Source organism: Spermophilus citellus (assembly GCF_964194105.1).
Source record: "Spermophilus citellus genome assembly, chromosome: 2".
Classification (NCBI taxonomy): domain Eukaryota; kingdom Metazoa; phylum Chordata; class Mammalia; order Rodentia; family Sciuridae; genus Spermophilus; species Spermophilus citellus.
Genome location: NC_138183.1, coordinates 135,051,342 through 135,073,873, shown reverse-complemented (window position 1 = coordinate 135,073,873; position 22,532 = coordinate 135,051,342).

Here is a 22,532-nt window from a genome sequence, read left to right as displayed (position 1 = left end):
TTGTCTATACATGAGGTCAGAAACACTGCATTTCTTATGTAGCCACACCCTAAAACCCTCATCCTTAGACACCCCACAAAAGGAGTACTTGCAGAGAAAAAGTTACTGTGAACAACAGTGGCTTATAGATGGTGACATAGTGATCATGCACCATTGCTGACAGGATGAAGGACTCAGAAAAGACAAACAGAAGAAAAAGATCTTACTCATATACTCTGCAAAGGAAATTATGTTCTTTGAAACAAATTGGTCAACTTTGGGGGGAATGACAGAAGTATAGTAACTAAAATCTCTGGGGGACAAGTTGAAAAGGAAAAAGTCCATGGGGATGTACAGGTGAAAATTCAACACTATCATGGTTTTAAAGCCCAAGTTCCCCAACACCATGACCATGGATAAACCTAGAAGCAGAAAGAGAAGTAGAATCTGGAGTCCCAGCTTGTTCCTTAAGCCTGCATGGATGAACTTTGTCACAAAATAGGAGTGCTCTGCAACCATTCTTCTCTAGGAGGGTCTATGAGAAAGAAAGAGAGAGAACTCAATATGGAAGTTAAAGGGGTGGAGGGAGGAGAAAAGAAAACAAACATCAACTAAATGCTATGAAATACACTCTCTTCTAAATGGTGTGTGGCATTCCAACTGTCCTTGTTTTACAGATGATGTAAAATGATGCCTTAGCAACTTGAACAAAGTCCCAATGCTACTGAGATGCAGCAGTGGGTGGACACAAGTTGTCTGGCTCCTGTACTTTCAGTTTCTAACCATTCTGCTGCAAGACATGGTAGATGAGGCACTCACCCTCTTCAGTTAGGAGATACACTGCTGCTCTCTGCTGCCTCCCAACCATTTTTTTAATGGAGAGACAAAAGGCCCTGGAGGAAAGAAGGTTATAACTTGGAGTTCAGATGCCTCTGCATCTGCTTCTCTTCTTTCAGAAACAAAACCTCTAGTTTATCTTGGTTATCTTGTTGAGCTGAAGAACATGTTCTCTAATTGCACCTTTCCAGCTTCCAGGGAAGGAGCAGCATCCTTTTCTAGCACAATGGATAACAGAAGATTAATGGGTTTCATTCTGCATTGGAGACCTCACAGAGTGACTTACCGAGCTCCTTGCCCAGAGACCACCTATACTCCCCAAGGAGAAAAAATGTTAATTTCATCCTTGAGAATGCTTCAGGTGCTCTTAATTACTGTTCATTCCTTCAAGTTACATATTTTTAAGTATAATTAACAAAAGCACTATGGGGGAAAAAACGATTCTAACTAGCTTTTTTATTTTTATTTTTTTTGAGTACTTGGCTTTGCACCAAACACTGTGTCTGACCCAACACCCTCATATGGACACAAAAGATTCCACAGCAATGTACAAACAACTTTGATTCATTTATTATTCACAGCAACTTCACAAATTAGATCACAGCTAATAAATTTCAGAATCTTAAATGCTAATCTTTTTAACTCAAAAACCTCATAGGTCAAGTGATTTTGTTCATCTTCTGAAGCTCATGATATTTAATGTATATTACTGACAGCACCTAGTTTTGTCTCCAGAGTACATGCAGTCCTGGATACCCTGAATTATACTTATTATCAAAATTTTTCAGGAAGAAAAAAATTTTCAGGAAGGGATTTCATTAAGACAGAGACTAATAAAGTTTTATGTGGTGACTTTCTTTCTGCACCCCTACACATGCATGTGCGTGTGCACGGTGAAGTGGGGGGCTATATTAAAGGATGACTGCTCTCATAACCATGAAATTAATCTCAAGAAGTTTGAGCTTCATTGTGCCAGTGGGTTACAGAGGTTTTTGATCATGGGCTAATGAAAAAAATTCTTCAAGAGGTCATGAAATCTTAAAATCAGAAGTACATCTTCTTCCAGGCAAGTCCAACTAGAACCACTGCACACAGGCCTGGGCACATTTTTTAGTATGTGCACATACACCACTGAAAACTTGCTCAACCTCTGCTCTGTCTTAGGAATAATGGGTTCTCATTGGCCAATTTACACCCAGAACTATCACATCCCACAGTGACTCTAATGAATCCCATTCCCTTTCCCCAATCCCACTGCACAGAGAAACAAAGAAAAACAATTCATTAAAACAAAATTAAAATAAGCCCATAAGGCAGGCTCTTCTTGAGATTGAAGAGCAAAGAAGACGTTGGAGGTTCTCTGAAAGCTCTAGGGGATTTTGTCTGTTATTTCAGAGACAGTTTCCATGGCAACATCATTTTCAAATGCATTTTAGGCAGGGTTTCTCTAAAGCTATGTTACCTAATGACTTGCTCCAGTACAAGCAGCTAGAAAAAAGAAAAAACAACTATTTTGATTTTTTTTCTATTTTGTATAATGCCACCAACTTTCAAAACTTGAGAAAATGAAAAGTAGTTTCCCTCTTCTGTTTATTTAAAATATACATTATATGTAACATTACAGAGCATGTTAAGATTTACATACAATAAAATATTTTTACATATGTATCTCATGCATGTACATTAGTGTCAGACTTCTGGTAGATAATTGAATTATGGAAGTATGGTCCTTCCCCAATCACTAAACACCATTAGGTTCCCAACTCCAATAAGGAAAAGCGAACCTGGTCAGAAAGAAGAGAAGGTAGCAGATAGGACTCAGCTTCAATTAGCTCATGAGGAAATAAGTAGAATTAAATCAACCATCAGAAGTCATGTGGGTTTGCATTAAAATGAACATTAAGTTGATTTTAATAATGGGCTGGGGATGTGGCTCAAGCGGTAGCGCGCTCGCCTGGCATGCGTGCAGCCCGGGTTCGATCCTCAGCACCACATACCAACAAAGATGTTGTGTCCGCCGAGAACTAAAAAATAAATATTAAAAAAATAAGTTGATTTTAATGAACATATCCTGCAATATAATGTGCCAGGTTCAGAGATACAAAAATCATGGCTCATGCCAGAAAGTAACTTTAGGTCTAATAAAGTGTCTCCCTTCTGTCCTTTGTAGTTCCCATTTACTAGGGTTCAGTTTCTAACCTTCTACACTTTTTCCGCTTCCTTAAAACCTTAGCTCATTTGTCTCATGGAGTCAAAAATTCCTCTATATAAATGGCTCCAAGTTTGTATCATAACTTCTCAATCCTCTGTTGAGCTCCTTCCTTGTGTATCCAACATTTTTTCTGGATATTTCCAAAAGTCTATCCTACAGTCATCCCAGAAATTGAGTACAAAGATGAACACAACTTTTTCCCAAAAAGTAAATGTCCTCTCAATGGCTCCCCTTATTTAATTGAGTGTAATCAATGGTGAGGAAGCATAGAATTCATAAATTTATTCTATTCCCCTGTTTTTCTAGAACAGTTCCAGTTTAAACCTAGTATTCCATTTTGTTATTAGTAGCTTCCCTTTCACCCTGAAATGTATCCTAATTAAATAAGTATTCTAAGTATGAACTTTAGACTCTGGCAGACTTCAGCACATATCTGGCTCTGCTACTTATTACTAGCTGTGATCTTAGGAAATTTGTTTAACCTATGAGTTTCTAATTTTTATGTTAAAATAAGGAAAATTACCACAATTCAAAGGATTGTTTTAATGAATAAATGATGCATCATCTGGCACAAAGACACAAAAGTCATTTGTTATTGATATTATTATTTAGCAATTATGTATTTTGAAATTTTTCTAAAATTTCAAAAATTCATTTTTAAATTTTTATTAATGAATAAAATGTGTTCATTATTTAGAATAGTAATTTTAGCCCGAGACCAACACAGGCTTCATAAATAAAGGTTCAGCGATGTGAGAAATCCTCAAGGAGTTTGAATTAAAGAGACAGGCTCTAATTACCTTTAAACCAGCTCCAGGACGGCTCCTAGCTCCAGCCTCCAGCCACATATTATGGTAGTGAGGTTTACTGGAGAGGCTAACGAGAGAGAGAGAGAGAGAGAGAGAGAGAGAGAGAGAGAGAGAGAGAACACGCCAAGAAGTGGACTTTTATTGGGGAACAAAAACTTCTGGGGAAAATCCCATCCAATGAAGATTAAGGGGGGACAGTGTTCCAAGGTCAGGTGCGATGATTGGGTCTTCAGGATAGTGGCCAGACACGCCTCCACACAGACAAGCCCTCAGACCTGAGAAAGGTAGGGAAAGCTCTAGACACAAAGATGTGTCTAAGCACCTCTTGCCCAGCCAGGGAAGTAACTCAAATCATGTGCAAGGATGGCCTCCCACAAGTAATAATAACTAATATCCTTGGATAAAATTAGTTTCACAAAGGATGTAACAGAAAAAGACTTAAAGAAGGGATAGCAACTCAAAGTCTTTACACAAGAAGGAGAAACAGAACAAGTGAACACAGCTTCATATTATGACATCAGGATAAAATGAAAAGCAGGATTTAGAATTTCTATGGTTCATGAAAGTACAACAGAGAAGATTAACTTTGATTAAGTTCCCAAGTCCAGGGAAACAGGTCAAGGATAGAAGAATTGGCAATTTAATGAGGGGGGAAGATGAAGTGTTGAATTTCAGACAAAATTATGAAATGCTAACAAAACCTCCAAATGACTAAGAAAAGAAATTAGAAAACTGAAGATGAAGTGTTGAATTTCAGACAAAATTATGAAATGCTAACAAAACCTCCAAATGACTAAGAAAAGAAATTAGAAAACTGAAGAGCATAGCTTGGTTGAAAGGGATTGTATACTAACTGAGAAATCATTGGAACAGCAGTGGACACAGAAAAGTGGAGCAATTGCTTCAAGGAGTATTGAAGATAAAATAATAGAACAATCCATGGCAATAATGCATTATCCAAAAAATTCGAACACATAGGTAACAAAGGAAGAAAATGTACAAACAATAACAATAAAAGGCAAATTTAGTGACTGAGGACAAGAATTTAAGGCAAACAAATCTGGAAATAAACCCCAGCTGTATTTCTCATTTCCTAGGTAAACCTAGTAAGTCTTTCAACCTAATTAAGAATGTCCTTTCCTAGAGAGGCAAGATGGCAGATTAGAGTGAGGCAGCATTTATCCTAGCTTGGCTACCCAGAACTTAAGCAATAGGAATACTGCTTCTCCCCAAGGCTTAGAGAAAAAAAAAAATGGAACCGTAGAGGGGCAGTCTGCCCTAGCCAAACTAGAGGCTGTTTAAGTTATTAAATGGGTCTAAAGGAAGTCACTCTGAGTTTAGCAATCATCCATGAAGAGCAGAACCAGGAGCCATCATAGCACCAATGGGAACTGGAAACCTAGATTCATGAGTTTGCAGCTAGGTCCACATATACCTATCTTCCTAGCAAAGACTTAACTGATACTAAAAAATCTGGGGAAAATCAGAAACTGAGAGCATTTCACCTGGGAGAACACAAGTTGGAGAGGCTGAGGAGAACCCAGCTCTCTCCAACCCTGTGAGTCCAGTAGCTCTCAAGGCCAGCTACAGTGGGTCAGGAAGTTGGAAGTGTTGGTGTAAGGGCACTTGACTCTTGGCTTGCCTGGCCTACCAGTCCTAGCCCCCCAGTCCCCACTCCCCCAACCCTCTGTCTCTCTTACACAGCCTACTACTCAGCTAACCAGGACGATTGCGCCATCTACAAGCCCAGCCAGCCACTTCACCTCCCAGCCCGCTACTTCAGCACTCAGTGATTGACCCTGAGAGGCCAACATCCCTGGGGTACTCCTGGGGTAGTCTCCCAACATAGATTGGCATCTATCAGGCTCTAGAGCTGAATTGATTCAATACTGTAAGCAACTCACCTTGCAATAAAGCAACTGGAATCTCACTAACCCTAAGTCCCTGCAACCAGGAACTCTACCTGTGAGAACTCCTCTCACAGAGCCAATGGACAAAAACACCCTGGGAGTGGAATGGACTGCTTTTCCCATCCCATTCCACACCAATCTCCCAAGAAAGGAAGTGGAGAAGTCTTAAACCCCAACCAGTTACTCACTGAGCAACACAATAAAATGAAAGAACTTGACAGCCCACGGCTCCTACTCCCATGCTCAGTTCATACCTCAAGAAGAAATGAAAAGAAAATCAGTAATTAGTTGGGCACAGACAGCAAACACATATGCTTACTGACTATTTTGTCCACCATAGTGGAAAAGACTCCTTTTTAACTTTTCTCCAAGATTTTTCATTCTTTTGTTTTTTGGTATTGGTTTTGGTTTTTTGTTTTATTTGAATGTGTACTGATTCATACAAAGGCATCTATACATATACATATTTGTTTCTCTCTCATTTCTAGCATTTATTTGAAGGTTATTATACTTCAATGCTCTGTTTTTGTAGGGTTAAGGGTTTTTTTATTAACATATTTTGATTTTGTTTTTGACTTGTTGTTTTTACCACTACTCTATTTCCCTTGTCTCTTTCTATTTTATCTATTTTAACAACCAAATTCTGTCCTCTCCTTCACTCTTCCTTTAAATTCTTACTCCTGTTTTTTTCTCTCCTTTCTCTAACTACATATCCTACATTACCAAAGCATCTGTCCCATTCATCCTTTGAAATGACGAACTCTTTTCTACTATCCTATCTCTCCTTTCCTCTTACTCAACTCAATCCTCAATACCACAACACTAATTGATTTATATAGTATCTTCCCCGCCCACTAATGCTATAGCAATAAATAATATGGTGGAAGTCATACATAACACCTCTTTTTATTTTATACCAGAGAGATGGCTGTTTCCCTTCCATTCACAAATACTGTGCAGCACAGTATTTCATGATTATTTCAGGACAGATTCATGATTATTTACTGTTTTTGCTGATGGAAATTGCTGATTCTACTATTTCTGCTTATTGTATCAATTAACACTGTAGATGCCAAAATAGGAACTAAGTACCTAATCTACTGTTATATATTGTTTGCATAGGTTGTTGCTATCATTGGGATCCCCCTAATTTTTGAGGTACTAGTTACTTAGAGAGACACTATTAGCTTGTAAGGTAGAAACTTTGCAGATTCAGGTTCACCCAGATAGATGGGTAGACATATGAACAATATAAAAAAGAAAGGGAATAAATCATTTCAAAAAACACAGATTACCTCAATAATAGACTCCATTGACATCACAGTGGAGGAAGTATCAGAAATGAAATTTGGAAAGTTTATGGTTAAACTGATCTATGAGGTAAATGACATAAGAAATAAAATCAGAGAGAAAATGCAAGAAGTGAAAGATCACTTCAATAAGGAGATAAAGATCTTGAAGAAGAATTCATCAGAAATACTTAAAGTGAAGGAACAAAAAAAAATTAAAAATTCAATGGAAAGCCTCACCAACGAACTAGACCACTTGAAAGGTGGATTTTTAGGTCTCAAAGACAAATTATACAGTCTTGAAAATAACATTGACTATGAAGAAAACATGTTAAAAAACCATGTACAGAACTTTCAGGAGATACGGAATAACATGAAAAGGACAAACTTAAGGTACATCTGGATAGGAGGGAGAGGAAGATGGCAGAATTGAGGGATGAATTTCCCAGGTGGATCCATACCATGAACAAAGAAAAGCAGACAGGCAGCTTCAACAAAGTGGGTGAATGATCAAGAATTAGGGGGGACTTTACTAGAATCTAATAGTGGATACTCAAAACAGATCAGAGACTCGGGAGATCTTGTATAATAAAATAAGGAGGAAAGATCCCCAGCTCCTCAACCACAACAGCAGCAGGAGGTGCAAACCAGAACAGTCACTATCTAAATGCAGTAAATCAATAAAGGAGTTAAAGGAACCCCTATTCTTGGGAAAACTGAAGCATGTCAGGGTACAGAGAACTTAGAGATCAAATACATTGTTCAAAAAAACAATAAACTGTGCTGCATAGTATCTGTGTATGGAAGGGAAACAGTTATCTCTCTTGGCGGTGTGTACAGAGGACAGAAGAAGAAACCATTTAGCAACTGCAGCTTGGGGGTCAGCAGGTGGGGAGCAGGTCACTGGCAGACCTGAGTCTGGCCTGAAAAAGGAACTCAGCAAACCCACTCTGAGTGACACAGAGTGTGCCTAAGTGATCAGCAGAAAATCAAGCATAGAGAGAGGTTTACATAGTGGAATACTGACCACAGAAACCCACCTGGCTTTCCCTTCCTCCTCCAATTCAGCTAATTGCAGCACCTGCTGGGAGAGAAATTACTGACCAGGAATTTAAAAGGGCAAGAGTTGGAGAGAACAAGTTCAGAAAATTTATCAGAGAACAGGAAGTGTGGACTCCATAGGTGAAGTACTGGGCTAAGAATGAGCTAATACACCACAGAGTGGAACCCAAAAGGGATTCCTGGGGTGCAATTTTTCTATGTGAACCAGTAATTGCTGTGTGCTGACTTAAAATCTCCAGACCAATAGGCTGCCAGTGAAGAGGATTCCTAAGCCTACATTCCATCATCAGGAGTTCAGCCTCCCCGACTAACCCTATCACCACAGCAACTACAAATATCCTGAGGATAGAGCTAGTATCAAACTCCAGACAACACCACCTAAGGACTGAGAAGAGAAACTGAGAAACTTTTGAACTCCAATGGAACAAACTTGTTCAATTTTTCATTGAGATCCTCTCTCTCTCTCTCTCTCTCTCTCACACACACACACACACACACACACACACACAATCTACCATTTTTGACACCAAGTATTCTTCATGCATCAGTTTACTGAGGGCTAGTATGTCTGAACAATATGTATGGTTTTGTTGTGTATTCTTTCATTTTTACTTTTATTCTTATTTTATAGTTTTTACTTTATGTTCAATTTTTCTCTCACTTAACCTGCTTCCTGGGTTCTGTTTCTCTTTTTTCCTGGTAACAACTAACCTTTACTAATTCCTCATTCACTTTTCCTATAATTTTTGACCTTTATCTTCTCTCCTCCTCCCTCATAAAGATCACATCCTACACCACTTCTGTTCTCTTCTTGTCTACCATTTGAAGTTGTAAACACTTTTACAAATTTACTGTATTTATTTTAGACAATAATGTAATACACCATTTTTTTATTGAGACAAAACTGCAGCCATCTTAATAGGAGATATTTGGATTAAGATTGTATATTGTTAGTCTTGGATGCTATTAATATTGGTCTCCCCCTTAAAGGCAAGAAAATGGAAGCCTTCAGGGACACTATAAGGCTACAGGAAGAAACTGTATTGCCTCAGATTCACAATGCTCAATATGAAGACTAGCAACACGGAAAGACAAGGGGAAAAACACCCCAGACACAACGAGGTGCTACAAAAATAGAATCCATTGACAACACAGTAGAATAAATGTCAGAGAAAGCATTTAGAATGTACATAGTTAAATTGATCCACAACATAAATGATGATGTAAGGAGTGAAATCAGAGATAAATTTCAAAAGTTGAAAGATCACTTCAATAAAGAGATAGAGATTATGCAAAGAAATCAAGCAAAATTCTCAAATGAAAGAATCAATAAACAAAACGAAAAATACAATGGAACATATCCCTAACAGACTAGATCACATGGAAGACAAAACCTCAGGCAATAAAGAAAAAATATATAATCTTGAAAATAAATTTGACTGACCATAGAATATGGTAAGAAACCATGAACAGAACATCCAAGAATTATGGAGTAACATGAAAAGACTAAATTTAAGATTAATCAGGATATATAAAAACAGGGAAATACAAACCGAAGCAATTCACGATCTTTTCAATGAAATAATATCAGAAAGTTTTACAAACCTAAAGACTAAAATGGAAAATAAAATATAAGAGTCTTACAAGACCCCAAATGTACAAAATTACAACAGATCCACACAAAGTCACATTACAATGAAAATGCTTAGCATACAGAATAAGGGTAGAATTTAAAAGTCCATGAGGGAAAAAAAACATCAAATTATGTATAGGGAGAATTGAATTTAAATCTCAGCTGATTTCTCAACCCAGTCCTTCAAAGACAGAAGGTTCTGGAACAACATATACAAAGCTCTGGAAGAAAATAGAAACCAACCAAGAATTTTGTACCCAGCAAAATTAAGCTTCAGATTTGAAGATGAAATAGAAACCTTCCATGAAAACCAAAAGTTAAAAGAATTCACAACTAGAAGGCCTGCACTACAAAATATTCTCAACAAAATATTCCATGAAGAGGAAATGAAAAGTGAAAATCAGCAAAGGGAGGAATACACTAAAGGAATAGTCAATTAAAGAAGAAACTAAGTCAAATTAAAAACCAGAAGTAAGCCAAATGGCCAGGAATACAAATCATATCTCATAATAATCTTGAATGTTAATAGCCTAAACTCATCAATCAAAAAACATAGACTAGCAGACTGGATTAAAAAGCAAAACCCAACAATATGCTGTCTCCAGGAGACTCACCTGATTGGTAAAGATATCCACAGTCTAAAGGTGAAAGGTTAGAAAAAACACAAATCACATTAACTATGTAAACAACCAGGGGTTTCTATCTTCATAATCAGAAGGGATAAAGTTGGACACTTCATACTGCTTAATCGAATTATACATCAGCAAGACATAACAATTGTAAATATTTGTGGCCAAAACAATGGAGCATCTATGTACATCAAACAAACCTCTTTCAAGAATCAAATAGACCACAACACAATAATACTGGGTAACATTAATACAACTCTCTCACTACTGGATAGATCTTGCAAAAGAAAACTAAACAAAGAAACTGTGGAACTAAATAATACAATCAAAAATTTGGACTTAATGTAAATATATAGAATATTTCATCCATCAATGAGTGAATACATCTTCTTCTTAGCTGCACAAGGGGCTTTCTCTAAAATAGGCCATATCTTATGCCACAAAAAAAAAAAAACTTTTAGAAAATATTAAAGAATAGAGATACTACCCTGCATTCTATCAGATCATAATGGAATGAAATTAGAAATCAATGATAAAATAAAAAATATATGCTACTCTAACACCTGGAGACTAAATAATACACTACTGAATGACCAATGGATAGCAGAAAACAATCAGGAATGAAATTAAAGAAATACTTAGAGGTAAATGAGAACACTGTTAGAAAATATCAAAATCTCTTAGACACTATGAAGGCAGTGCTAAGATGAAGGTTTATTGAAGCGAGCTCATTCATTAAAAGAACAGAAAATTAATGAATAAATGACCTAAAATAACATCTCAAAGCACAATAAAAAGAACAGGAATTAATTAAAGTCAGAACTGAAATCAATGAAATTGAAACAAAACAAACAATGCAAAAAAATTACAAAATAAAAAGTTGTTCTTTAAAAAATGATTAAAATTGATAAAACCTTGGTCATGCTAACAGAAAGACAGAGAAATCTCAAATTACTAAAATTCATGAAGAAAAAGGAAATATCATGACAGACACTCAGAAATATAGATGATAATCAGAAACCATTTTGAAAATCTACACTCTAATTAAATAAAAAATCTTGAAGACAGCAACAAATTTCTACAGACTCATTTTCTACCCAAATTGAATCAGAAGGACATAAAATATTTAAAAGATCAATTTCAAGCAATGAAATAGAAGGTGCAATCCAAAGCCTACGAACAAAGAAAAGCCCAGGACCAGATGAATTCTCAGCTGAGTTCTACAAGCTCACCAAAGAAAAAATAACAACAATACTCCTCAAATTATTCCATGAAGTAGAAAAGGAGGGAATCCTTCCAAATTCTTTCTATGAAGCTAGTATCACCCTAATACCAAAACCAGACAAAGACACATCAAAGAAAGAAAACTTCAGACCAATATCCCTGATGAACATAGATACAAAAATCCTCAATAAAAATACTGGCAAATCACGTGATAAAACATATTAAAAAGATAGTGCCCCGCAATCAAGTGGGCTTCATCCCAGAGATGCAAGGTTGCAAAATAGAGAAATCAATAAACATAATTCATCACATCAATAGACCTAAAGGCAAGAATCATATGATCATCTCAATAGATGAAGAAAAAACATTTGACAAAATTCAGTGTCCATTCATGCTCAAAAAATCTAAAAAAAAAACAACCTGGGAAGAGTAGGAACATTCCTCAACATTGTAAAGTTATATAGGTTAAACCCAAGGCCAACATTATTCTAAATAGATAAAAATTGAAAGCATTCCCTCTAAAAACTGGAACAAGACAAGAATGTCCTCTTTCACCACTTTTCTTCAGCATAGTCCTTAAACTCTAGCCAGAGCAATTAGAAGAAAAAATTAAAGGAATACTAATAAGAAAAGAAGAACCCAAACTATCACTATTTGCTGACAACATGATTCTATACTTAGAAAGTCAAAAAAAATTCCACCAGAAAACTTCTAGAACTAATAAATGAATTCAGGAGAGTAGCAGGATATAAAATACCCATAAACCAATCATGTTCCTATTCACCTGTGATGAATTCATTGAAAGAGAAATTATAAAAACTACCCCATTTACAATAACCTCAAAAAAAAATAAAATAAAATGCTTAGGAATCAGTCTAACAAAAGAGGTAAAAGACCTCTACAATGAAAATTATAGAACACAAAAGAAAAAAATTGAGGAAGACCTTAGAAGATGAAAAGATCTCTCCTTCTCTTGGATTGGCAGAATTAACATTGTTAAAGTGACCATACTACCCAAAAATGGTACACAGATTTAATTCAATTCCTATTAAAATCTCAATAAAATTCTCTGTAGAATCATGAAATTCATTTTGAAAAATAAGAAACCCAGAATAGCAAAAGCAATCCTTAGCAAGAAGAGTGAAGCAGGAGGCATCACTATGCCAAACTTATATTATACTACAGAGCCATAGTAACAAAACTAGCATGGTATTGGTACCAAGAGAGACCAATGGTACAGAACAGAAGACACAGAGATAAACCCACATAATTACAGTTGTTTCATTCTAGACAAAGGCACCAAAAACTTTCATTTGGGAAATGATAGCCTCTTCAACAAGTGGTGCATGAAAAACTGGAAATCCATATGTAGCAAAATGAAATTAAACCTCTATCTTTCACCCTGCACAAAACTCAGCTCGAAGTGAATCAAAAACTTCGGCACTAGTACAGAGATTCTGCACCTAATAGAAGAAAAAGTAGGTCCAAATCTTCACCATGTTGGCTTAGGAACTGACTTCCTTACCAAAACTCAAAAAATGTAAGAAGTATAATCAAGACTCAATAAGTGAGATGGATTCAAACTAAAAAAGCTTCTTCACAGTGAAGGGAACAATCAATAACTTGAAGAGAGAGCCTACAAAATAGGAGAAAATGTTTACTTCATGCACCTCAGATAAAACACTAATCTCCAGGATACATAAAGAACTCAAAAAACTTAACACCAATAAAAACAAATACTATCAATAAGTGGGCTAAGGAATTGACCAGACACTTTATAGAAGAAATACAATTAATCAATAAATACATGAAAAAATGTTCAACATCTCTAGCAATTAGAGAAATGCAAATTAAAACTAAGATTTCATCTGACTCCAGTCAGAATGACAATTATCAAGAATACAAGCATCAATAAATGTTGGTGAGGATGTGGGGAAGAGTTACACTCATACATTGCTAGTGGGAATTCAAATTGGTGCAACTACTATGGAAAGCAGTATGGAGATTCCTCAGGAAATTTGGAATGGAACCACCATTTGATCCAACTATCCCACTCCTCGGTTTATACCCAAAGGACATAAATCAGCATACTACAGTGATGTAGCTATATCAATGTTTATAGCAGCTCAATTCACAATAGATAAACTATGGAACCAACTAGGTTCCCTTCAACAAATGAATTCCACCATCATGTATATCCATAGACACTAATTTTTAAAAAAACTATAAATATCACCATCATATATATCCACAACACTAATTTTTTTACAAAAACTATAAATAAATAGCCGAAAGATCAGAAGAGAGAAGAGAATGGGGGAGGAAAAGGGGGAGGGAAAGGGGAAGTACTGGGGACTGAATTAGAGCAAATTATATTCCACACTTTTATAATTACATTAAAGTGAAACCTATTGCTATGTATAACTAAAAAGAACCAATTAAAAAAGAGTGAGGGATAAATGGTACTAAGGGTTTAAGGGAAGAAAGAACTGAAAAATGACCTTGAATTAAGTCATTCTCTTGACCCCCTATTTACTTATTTTTCCATATCACTCTTACTATGCTGATACTATTTATTGATCATTTCAAGATTATAGTCCATACCAATGGTACAGAATAGAGGACACAGAAACCAATCCACAAAAGTACAACTTTCTTATATTTGATAAAGGGGCTAAAAGCATACAATGGAGGAAGGATAGCATCTTCAACAAATGGTGCTGGGAAAATTGGAAATCCATATGCAACAAAATGAAACTGAATCCCTTTCTCTTGCCATGCACAAAAGTTAACTCAAAATGGATCAAGGAGCTTGATATCAAACCAGAGACAAGGCATCTGATAGAAGAAAAAGTTGGCTACGATCTACATACTGTGGGGTCGGGCTCCAAATTCCTTAATAGGACACCCATAGCCCAAGAGTTAATAACAAGAATAAACAAATGGGACTTACTTAAACTAAAAAGTTTTTCCTCAGCAAGAGAAACAATAAGAGAGGTAAATAGAGAGCCTACATCCTGGGAACAAATTTTTACCCCTCACACTTCAGATAGAGCCCTAATATCCAGAATATACAAAGAACTCAAAAAATTAAACAATAAGATAACAAATAACCCAATCAACAAATGGGCCAAGGACCTGAACAGACACTTCACAGAGGAGGACATACAATCAATCAACAAGTACATGAAAAAATGCTCACCATCTCTAGCAGTCAGAGAAATGCAAATCAAAACCACCCTAAAATACCATCTTACTCCAGTAAGAGTGGCAGCCATTATGAAGTCAAACAACAATAAGTGTTGGCGAGGATGTGGGGAAAGGGTACACTTGTATACTGCTGGTGGGACTGCAAATTGGTGAGGCCAATTTGGAAAGCAGTATGGAGATTCCTGGGAAAGCTGGGAATGGATCCACCATTTGACCCAGCTATCGCCCTTCTCGGACTATTCCCTGAGGATCTTAAAAGAGCATACTATAGGGATACTGCCACATCAATGATCATATCGGCACAATTCACAATAGCTAGACTGTGGAACCAACCCAGATGCCCTTCAATAGATGAATGGATAAAAAAAAAGTGGCATTTATACACAATGCAGTATTACGAAGCACTAAAAATGACAAAATCATAGAATTTGCAGGGAAATGAATGGCATTAGAACAGATTATGCTAAGCGAAGCTAGCCAATTCTTCCTTAAAAAACAAATGCCAAATGTCTTCTTTGATATAAAGAGAGCAACTAAGAACAGAACAGGGAGGAAGAGCATGAGGAAAAGATTAACATTAAATAGAGATGAGTGGGGGGAGAGAAAGGGAGAGAGAAGGGAAAGCATATGGAAATGGTAGGAGACCCTCAATGTTACACAAAATTACATATAAGAGGTTGTGAGGGGAAAAGGGGGGAACAAGGCAGAGAATTGAACAACAGCAGATAAGGTAGAGAGGGAAGATGGGAGGGGAGGGAGGGGGGGATAGTAGGGGATAGGAAAGGCAACAGAATACAACAGTCACTAATATGGCATTATGTAAAAATTGTGAATGTGTAACTGATGTGATTCTGCAATTTGTATTTGGGGTAAAAATGGGAGTTCATAATTCACTTGAATCAAATGTATGAAAGATGATATGTCATAAGCTTTGTAATGTTTTGAACAACCAATAAAAAATATTCAAAAAAAGATTATAGTCCATAAAACTATATTGAAATATTCTTCAAGAAAAATTATAAATTCTGTAACTTTGGGCTATACTAGCACATTCATTATTTATCAGATAACGAATATCTTCTAGATACTCCTCAAAAACTTGCTGGGCTGTGGGAATATCCCTGTCATACAGCACTTGCCTCTGGACTATGGAGGTGTTCTGGTTTAGATGTGAGGTGTCCCCCTTAAAGCTCATGTGTGAGAAAATGCAAGGAGGTTTGGTGGGGAACTGATTGGATTATAGCCTTGGCCTGGAGGTAGGTGGGATGTGGTTGGGGGAGGTGGTTCATTGGGGGAAAAGCTATAGGATACATATTTTGTATTTGGAGAGTGGAGTTTCTCTCTCTCTCTCTCTCTCTCTCTCTCTCTCCTTCTTGATCATCATATAAGCTGTTTCCCTCTGCCTTAGTCTTCCATCTTGAACCTAGGTGCAATGGATTGAGACCTCTGAAACCATGAGCTTATAAATAAACCTTTCCTCCTCTACAGTTGTTCTGATAGTGTCTTTCAATCACAGCAATGAAAAAGCTAACTAAAAAAGTGGGGGTGGGGAGGAACTTTCTGAATGTAATGTATGCTGAAATAAAGAAATAAAAGTCAATAGTGCAAACCCATAATTTTCAGAGATTATTTTTTACTGTCTGAAATAATTCTTCAGAGGTTTTCATAAGCAAACATTTTCTTCTCATCAAAAAACAAGTAATATAAGCTAAATATGATTAGGTTTACTGGAACTGAGAGCCTTTTTATGTGATACTGAAGACAATATTTATACTAAAGACAAATGATGCCAGAGGATTTCTGCCCATCAAGGTCAAGGTGTTTGTAGAAGAGACCTCCTCTTTCTTGTAGGAGCTGGCAAAGGAGTAAAAAAGTTGCAGAAATTGTAAAGTCTTTAGCTAGAGTGTTGCCAAGCAACTTAAAACTCTTCAAAACTGAAGACCTTTTTCTTAAAGGACTTAAATTCAGGAAAAGTGTTAATTAGTAAAGCAGAGTTGTGCCAATTAGTACCAAAGTGCTGTAAAATATATTATTTACAAGAACTGTAAAGGGTAAGAAAGATATAAAGACTGCACTAGAAAGTGTAAAGCCCATAGTGTTAATCAGGAAAAACCTAAAAAAAATTTCAAGTGTAATTACTAGTAGAGAGTGAGATGATTTGATGAGTAGAAACACATATTGTTTGAGACATCTTAATTGGCTAATTATAAAATTAAATGTTTTATATGTGCAAATAAATTAAGGAATGTAAAGACAGCAATGTGGCAAAGTTCTCGTTGAATAAAAATTTCTCTTTAATCCTAATCACAGATCGAAGAAACTATCTAAATTTCTAAGGACTTCTGGAAAGGAAAACCACACACTCTCTTAATCATGCGTTACAATATTTTATGAATCTATATCTCAGGAACTTTACTCTAATTACAATCTTAATTCAAGAGACAGTATGTGTTCCTAGTGGACCTCAGGCTGAGTGGCTCTGGTGATTCTGTTTGGAGGAGCCACTGATTTATCTGCACCTGGAAATCCTATTCCATAAAAAGAAAAATAAAATCAGCCTTATATGTGCTATAATATTCTTGAATTAATCAAAATTTAGGTAGTGTCAACTCATGAATACTCCTCAGCTCTATTTTACTTGACACAGCTGGCAGTTACCTCCATTTTGTAATATGAGATCTCATTTCATTTCAAGGCACATCACTTTTGTGGAACTTGTGGCCACTTCTCAGTCTCCTTCAAGAGACTGAGATGTTAGCCTTCTGATATTCAGCCTTCTCCTGGCAGTCTATTTATGCTCTCTGAAATATATTGTGCACTCCAATGCCTTGAATATCCTTTGCTGATGACTTCCAAATCTGTTTCTATCTATACCTGAACACCAAACAGACAACTAAAATTCAACACATAAAAAATTGATATCCCCATCTTTCCTCAGAGGCTCACTCCTCCTGTATTTATTTTAATAAATGACAACATTTTCCCAGCAACTGAATCATCCACATCAATAATAAATTCAAATTTATTCTCACTTTTAAAGCAGTGAGTCTAGTTTCCTGAAAATCAGTTCACTGAAAACTAATTTACCAACAGAACAATTTACCAATAACTAAATAACCAATTACCAACACTGAATAAGCAATTTACCAAACTTCATCCTTTCTTTTAACAATTTATTTTATAAGTACTACATGTATATTGAGCAGAAAATAGAAGCCATTCATATTTCCACCACCCACAAGTAACCACTGTTCACATTTGGGCACATAGGTTTGATGTCAGGTCATATTGTATATATTACCCTGGACTGTGTTTTAAATGCTGTACCATTGTCATCTTTCATATCAATAAATAAATGTCATTAGCATTTTTCTTCGTGTCTTCATGATATCCCTTCAATGTGAAGGATTTAGTATGTCAATTCTTTGTCATATTTTTACTATGATAAACACTGCTGGAATAAACATGCATTTTTGAAAGAATTTTACTTTTTATTTCATTAAATTTTTATATATTTATAGGGTATGTGATTTTTCAATATGTGTACACATTGTGTAATGATCAATTCAAGGTAATTAGCATATTTGTCACCTCCAACATTTACCATTTCTTTGTGATGAGAACATACAAAATCCTCTGTTCTAGCCATTTTGAAATTTGCAGTGTTATTAAACTACAGTCATTTTTTTATATAATAGAACCCCAGAACTTGTTCCTTCCTGTAACTTGGTGCCTGTTGACCAACCCTCTCCATCCCCTTTTCCCATACCCTCCCCCAGGCTATGGTAACCAATATTCTACTCCCTCCTTCTATAAGGTCAACATTTTCAGATTCCACATATGAATTAGATCATGTAGTATTTGTTCCTCTCTTCCTGACTTATTTTACTTATTTTGAGAATAAATTCCTAGCTTGATCTAAAAAAAATTTGCTATGTCTAATGATGTACTTTTTTGTGAATATTTCCAAAAGCTTCTTACAAAAGGCATTTTTCAACTAACTACACTCCTATCAGCAAAATATGAAAATGTCTTTTTCCCATGTTTTTTTTAATTTCCCAACAAATAGAGCCAATTTGATGCTAATAATATCACCACATTATTTAATTCATGTTTATGTGATTACAAACTATGTTGAGCTTCAGCAATTTACTTTTTAACATTTTTATTTTTATTTTTAGTTATATGTGACAGTAGGATGTATTTTGGTAAAATATACATGCATAAATTATAGCTTATTCTATTTAGGTTCCTACTCTTGTGGTCATACATGATGTAGAGATACCCTGGTTATGTATACAAATACAGGGCTAGGAAAGTTATGTCCAATTAATTCTGTCTTTTCTATTCCCCTCCCTCCTCTCTTTTCTTCTTTTCCCTTTGTCTAGTCCAATCTATTAGTCCAATCTATTAGTCCCATCCCCAACCTCCCTTTTTCTGGGTTAGCATCCACAAATCAGAGAAACCATTCATCCTTTGGTTTTTTTTGAAATTGATTTATTTCACTTAGCATATATTCCAGTTCCATGTATTTACTGGCATATGCCATAATTTCATTCTTTTTATGGCTGAGTAATGTTCTATTATGTATATATACCACGTTCTTTATCCATTCATCCATTGAAGGACACCTAGGTTGTTTTCATAGCTTGGATATTATATGAGTTGAGCTGCTATAAACATTGATGTGGCTGCATTATTGATATATGCTGGTTTTAAGTTCTTTGGGTATAGACCAAGGAATGGGATAACAGGTGTCTATGCTTCTTTCCATACTGCTTTACAGAGTGGTTGCACCAATTTGCAGTCCCACCAACAATGTATGAGAGTACCTTTCTCCCCACATCCTCACCAACATTAATTGTTACTTGTATTCTTTATAACTGTCAATCTGATGAGTGTGATGAAATCTCAGTGTAGTTTTATTTTGCATTTCTCTAATTGGTAGAGATGTGAACATTGTTTCATATACTTTTTGACAATTTATATTTTTCTTCTGTTAAGTGTTTCTTCAATCCCTTTGCCCATTTATTGACCGGGTTATTTATTTTTCTGGTGTTGAGTTTTTTGAGTTCTTTGTGTATCCTGGAAATTAATGCCTTATTTGAGGTACTGGTAATGAAGATTATCTCCCAGTCTGTAGGATCTTTGTACATGTTCTTAATTGTTTCCTTTGTTGTAAAGAATCTTTTTGGTTTGATACCATCCCATTTATTGATTCTTGATTTTACTTATTGGGGTTTAGGTGTCTTATTGAAGAATTTGGTTCTCAAGCTGACATGTTGGAGAGTTGGGCCTACTTTTTCTTCTAGTAAGTGTGAGGTCTCCAGTCTAATGCCTAGGTCTTTAGTCCACTTAGAGTTGAGCTTCATGCAGGGTGAGATATATGGGTTCAATTTCATTCTATTACTTTCTGATTTCCAGTTTTCCCAGCACCATTTGTTGAAGATGCTACCTTTTCTTCAGTGTACATTTATGGCAACTTTGTCTAGGATAACTGTATTTATGTGGATATGTCTCTGTGTTTTCTTTTCTGTTCCACTGGCCTTCATGTCAGTTTTGGTGCCAATACCATGCTGCTTTTGTTACTATAGCTCTGTAGTATAATTTAAGTTCTGGTATTATAATGCCTCCCGCATCACTTTTTACTCTAGGATTGCTTTAGCTATTCTGAGTCTCTTATTTTTACAAATGAATTTCATGTTGGCTTTTTCTATTTCTGTGAAGAATTTCTTTGGGATCTTAATAGGAATTGCATTAAATGTGTATAGCACTTTTGGTAGTATGGCCATTTTGATAATATTGATTCTGCCTATCCAGGAACATGGGAGATCTTTTCATTTTCTAAAGTCTTCTTTAATTTCTTTATTTAACATTCTGTAGTTTTCATTATAAATGTCTTTTATCTCTTTTGTTAGGTTGATGCCCAGATATTTTTTGAGGCTACTATAAAAGGAATAGTTTTCCTGATTTCTCTTTCTGGTAATATATCCTTGGTGTATAGAAATGCAACTGATTTATTGGTATTTATTTTAAGCCCTGATACTTTGCTGAATTCGTTTATGAGTTCTAGGAACTTTCTAGTAGTTTTTTGGATCTTCTAAATATAGAATCATGTCATTGGAAAATAAAGATAGTTTGAGCTATTCTTTTCTTATTTGTATACCTTTAAATTCTTTCATTTGTCTGATTACTCTGGCTAGGGTTTTGAGGACTACGTTGAATGGAAGTGGTGAAAGAGGGCATCCCTGTCTTGTTTCAGTTTTTAGAGGTAATGCTTTGAGGTTTTCCTTCATTTAGAATGAGGTTGGCCTTGGGTTTATCAGCTTTTACAGTATTGAGGTATGTTCCTGTTTTTTCTACTGTTTTGAACATGAATGGATGCTGAATTTTGTCAAATGCTTTTTCTGCATCTATTGAGATGTGATTCTTGCCTTATTGATGTGGTCAATTGCATTTATTGAGTTCCTTTTTGAACCAGCCTTGCATCCCAGGGATGAACCCCACTTGATCATGGTGAACTATCTTTTTAACATGTTTTTGTATGTGATGTGATTCAGCAATTTATTTTATGTTTGTTGGCCTTGGACATTTATATGTTGTCTATGAATATTTAAATCTATCTTATGAGGTATAACTGAAATACAACAAAAAGAACCTAATCTATGTGTTTAGTCAAATAATTTTGGACAACACACATATCCATGCAACAACCACTCAACCAATATATAAGATATTTTCATAACCCCAAAAATTCCTAACATAATGAATGATTCCCACCCTTGATCTTGGAAAATTACTGCCTGCTTTCTCTCACTATGCTTATTTTGTCTATTTTCAAATTTTATAAAAAAATGTTATTCAGTTTATATACTTTTGAGTCATTCTCCTTTCACTGAGCATAAAGTTTTGAGATTTACTAATGTTGAAATTCATTCATATGTATATCAGTAGTTAATTCCTTTTTATTGCTGAGTGGTATTCAATTATGCACCAAAATTTGTTTACTCACTTACCAGTTGAGGGAAATTGGGATTGTTTCCAATTTAGAACTGAAATAAATAAAGCTTTTATGAGTATCCATACATGAGTCTTTTGTAGATACATAGTTTCATTTCACTTTGGTAAATATCTAAGAGTGGATTTTCTACATCATACAATACATGTGATTTTAATTTTGTAAAAATCTTCCAAAGGGTTTTCCAAAGTGGTATTGCCATTTTATATATTCAACAGCAATAAATGAGAATTCTAAGTGCTCATCAACACTTCATATTGTGAACATTTTTAATTTAGCCATTCTTTTGTATAAATAATAGTATATGATACATTATTTATAATTCCATGATTATTAATGATTTTGATACTATTTCATATTCTTACTGAACATTCATATATCTTCTTAGTTGACTATACATTGCTTATTTAGCTATTATATTTTCTCATTATTGCACCTGGATATAAGTCTTTTGTTAAATACATAACAAAAATATTTTCATCCAATAATTGGCCTGCTTTTCAATTTATTAGTAGTACATTTCAAGGAATAGAGTTCTACATTTTTATAAGGTCCAATTTATACTTTGGTCAGTGGCATTTTGTGCTAAAATTCTTTGCCTAGCCCAGAGTTATAATATAGTTTTCTTCTACGTATTCTAGAACTGTATTAGGTTTGCTTTAATGTTTCATTCAATGATCCATTTTAAATTAATTTTGTTTTAACATTGGATTATGGAAC